This window comes from Nycticebus coucang, chromosome 1 (assembly GCF_027406575.1).
Source record: "Nycticebus coucang isolate mNycCou1 chromosome 1, mNycCou1.pri, whole genome shotgun sequence".
NCBI lineage: Eukaryota > Metazoa > Chordata > Mammalia > Primates > Lorisidae > Nycticebus > Nycticebus coucang.
In genome coordinates, this window is record NC_069780.1 from 152,350,614 (window position 1) to 152,355,043 (window position 4,430).

A 4,430-nucleotide genomic window follows, 5' to 3' on the forward strand; every position below is an offset into this window, starting at 1 on the left:
TTGGAGTGTAAGTGAGGAAAACGTGTGGAATTTGAAAGAGTTGCACAGTAGAGGCAAAGGATAAGTCCTTAGCTTTAGGTTGGGGGTCTAGAGTTAGGACGGTTTGTCCAAAAAAAAAAAAAGAAAAGAAAAGCACCCCTGTTTTCCATAAATTGTAATTTCATAGCACATTTCTTTTTTTTTTTTTTTTTTTATTGTTGGGGATTCATTGAGGGTACAATAAGCCAGGTTACACTGATTGCAATTGTTAGGTAAAGTCCCTCTTGCAATCATGTCTTGCCCCCATAAAGTGTGACACACACCAAGGCCCCACGCCCCTCCCTCCGTCCCTCTTTCTGCTTTCCCCCCCATAACCTTAATTGTCATTAATTGTCCTCATATCAAAATTGAGTACATAGGATTCATGCTTCTCCATTCTTGTGATGCTTTACTAAGAATAATGTGTTCCACGTCCATCCAGGTTAATACGAAGGATGTAAAGTCTCCATTTTTTTAATGGCTGAATAGTATTCCATGGTATACATATACCACAGCTTGTTAATCCATTCCTGGGGTGGTGGGCATTTAGGCTGTTTCCACATTTTGGCGATTGTAAATTGAGCTGCAATAAACAGTCTAGTACAAGTGTCCTTATGATAAAAGGATTTTTTTCCTTCTGGGTAGATGCCCAGTAATGGGATTGCAGGATCAAATGGGAGGTCTAGCTTGAGTGCTTTGAGGTTTCTCCATACTTCCTTCCAGAAAGGTTGTACTAGTTTGCAGTCCCACCAGCGTGTAAAAGTGTTCCCTTCTCTCCACATCCACGCCAGCATCTGCAGTTTTGAGATTTTGTGATGTGGGCCATTCTCACTGGGGTTAGATGATATCTCAGGGTTGTTTTGATTTGCATTTCTCTAATATATAGAGATGATGAACATTTTTTCATGTGTTTGTTAGCCATTCGTCTGTCATCTTTAAAGAAAGTTCTATTCATGTCTCTTGCCCATTGATCTATGGGATTGTTGGCTTTTTCATGTGGATTAATTTGAGTTCTCTATAGATCCTAGTTATCAAGCTTTTGTCTGATTGAAAATATGCAAATATCCTTTCCCATTGTGTAGGTTGTCTCTTTGCTTTGGTTATTGTCTCCTTAGCTGTACGGAAGCTTTTCAGTTTAATGAAGTCCCATTTGTTTATTTTTGTTGTTGCAATTGCCATGGCAGTCTTCTTCATGAAGTCTTTCCCCAGGCCGATATCTTCCAGTGTTTTTCCTATGCTTTCTTTGAGGATTTTTATTGTTTCATGCCTTAAATTTAAGTCCTTTATCCATCTTGAATCAATTTTTGTGAGTGGGGAAAGGTGTGGGTCCAGTTTCAGTCTTTTACATGTAGACATCCAGTTCTCCCAACACCATTTATTGAATAGGGAGTCTTTCCCCCAAGGTATGTTCTTGTTTGGTTTATCGAAGATTCGGTGGTTGTAAGATGTTAGTTTCATTTCTTGGTTTTCTTTTTTTTTGTAGAGACAGAGTCTCACTTTACTGCCCTCGGTAGAGTGCCGTGGCATCACACAGCTCACAGCAACCTCCAGCTCTTGGGCTTATGTGATTCTCTTGCCTCATCCTCCCAAGCAACTGGGACTACAGGCACCCGCCACAACGCCCGGCTATTTTTTTTTTTGTTGCAGTTTGGCTGGGGCTGGGTTTGAACCCACCACCCTCGGTATATGGGGCCGGTGCCCTACTCACTGAGCCACAGGCACCAACCGAGATCATGTACTTTTTATAGGTCTTTTTTTTTTTTTTTTGTGGTTTTTGGCCAGGGCTGGGTTTGAACCCGGCACTTCCGGCATATGGGACTGGCGCCCTACTCCTTGAGCTACAGGCGCCGCCCCATTTCTTGGTTTTCAATTCGATTCCAAGTGTCTATGTCTCTGTTTTTGTGCTAGTACCATGCTGTCTTGAACACTATGGCTTTGTAGTACAGACTAAAATCTGGTATGCTGATGCCCCAGCTTTATTTTTATTACTAAGAACTGCCTTAGCTATACGGGGTTTTTTCCAGTTCCATACAAAACGCAGAATCATTTTTTCCAAATCTTGAAAGTATGATGTTGGTATTTTGATAGGAATGGCATTGAATAGGTAGATTGCTATGGAAGTGTAGACATTTTAACAATGTTGATTCTTCCCGTCCATGAGCATGGTATGTTCTTCCATTTGTTAATATCCTCTGCTGTTTCCTTTCTGAGGATTTCATAGTTTTCTTTATAGAGGTCCTTCCCCTCCTTCGTTAGGTATATTCCTAGGTATTTCATTTTCTTTGAAACTATGGTGAAGGGAGTTGTGTCCTTAATTAGCTTCTCATCTTGACTGTTATTGGTGTATACAAAGGCTACTGACTTGTGGACATTGATTTTATATCCTGAAACATTACTGTATTTTTTGATGACTTCTAGGAGTCTTGTGGTTGAGTCTTTGGGGTTCTCTAAGTATAAGATCATGTCATCAGCAAAGAGGGAGAGTTTGACCTCCTCTGCTCCCATTTGGATTCCCTTTATTTCCTTGTCTTGCCTAATTGTATTGGCTAGAACTTCCAGCACTATGTTGAATAGTAAAGGTGACAGAGGACAACCTTGTCTGGTTCCAGTTCTAAGAGGAAAAGCTTTGAGTTTTACTCCATTCAGTAAAATATTGGCTGTGGGTTTGTCATAGATAGCTTCAATCAGTTTTAGAAATGTGCCACCTATGCCTATACTCTTCAGTGTTCTAATTAGAAAAGGATGCAGGATTTTATCAAATGCTTTTTCTGCATCTATTGAGAGATCATGTGGTCTTTATTTTTGCCTCTATTAATATGGTGGATAACATTTATGGACTTGAGTATGTTAAACCAGCCTTGCATCCCTGGGATGAAGCCTACTTGATCATGATGAATGACTTTTTTGATGATAAGCTGTAATCTATTGGCTAGAATTTTGTTGAGAATTTTTGCATCTATATTCATGAGTGAGATTGGTCTGAAATTCCCCTTTTTGTTTGGGTCTTTTCCTGGTTTTGGTATGAGGTTGATGTTTGCTTCATAGAATGTGTTGGGGAAGATTCCTTCTTCCTCAATTTTTTGGAATAATTTCTGCAGTACAGGAATAAGCTCTTCCTTGAAGGTTTGATAGAATTCTGGAGTGAAGCCATATGGACCAGGGCATTTTTTGGTTGGTAGATTTTTTATTGTTTCTTTGATCTCAGTGCTTGAAATTACTCTGTTCAGGAGCTCTATTTCTTCCTGGCTGAGTCTAGGGAGAGGGTGTGATTCCAAATATTGATCCATTTCCTTCACATTGTCAAATTTCTGGGTATAGAGTTTCTGGTAGTATTCAGAGATGATCTCTTGTATCTCTATGGGATCAGTTGTTATTTCCCCTTTATCATTTCTGATTGAGGTTACTAGAGATTTTACTTTTCTATTCCTCGTTAGTCTGGCCAATGGTTTATCTATTTTATTTATTTTTTCAAAAAACCAACTCCTCGTTTCATTAATTTTCTGAATGATTCTTTTGTTTTCAATTTCATTGATCTCTGATTTGATTTTGGATATTTCTTTTCTTCTACTGAGTTTAGGCTTAGATTGTTCTTCTTTTTCCAATTCCATAAGATCTCTTGTGAGATTGTTGATGTGCTCTCTTTCTGTTTTTCTAATGTAGGCATCTAAAGCGATGGATTTTCCTCTCAAAACTGCTTTTGCTGTATCCCACAGGTTTTGGTAGCTTGTGTCTTCATTGTTGTTATGCTCAAGGAAGTTAATGATTTCCTGTTTTATTTCTTCCTGCACCCATCTGTTATTCAACAGAAGATTGTTTAATTTCCATGCCTTTGGGTGGGGTCGAGTGTTTTTGTTAGAGTTGAGTTCCACCTTTAGTGCCTTATGGTCTGAGAAGATACAAGGTAAAATTTCAATTCTTTTGATTCTGTTGATATTTATTTTGTGTCCCAGGATATGATCAATTTTGGAGAATGTTCCATGGGGTGATGAGAAGAATTTGTATTCGTTATCTGTGGGGTGGAGTGTTCTATATGCGTCTATCAAGCACAGTTGTTCTAGGGTCTCATTTAAATCTCTTATATCTTTGTTTAATTTCTGTTTAAAGGATCTGTCCAGCTCTGTAAGAGGAGTGTAAAGTCCCCTGTTATTATGGTATTATCTGATATCATATTGCTCAAACTGAGTAAGGTCTGTTTCAAGAATCTGGGAGCATTTAAATTGGGTGCATAGATATTTAGAATTGAAATGTCTTCTTGTTGTAGTTTTCCCTTGACCAATATAAAGTGACCATCTTTGTCTTTTTTGACTTTAGTTGCTTTAAATCCAAATGTATCTGAAAATAAGATTGCAACTCCTCTTTTCTTCTGAATTCCATTTGCCTGAAAAATTGTCTTCCAACCCTTGACTCGGAGC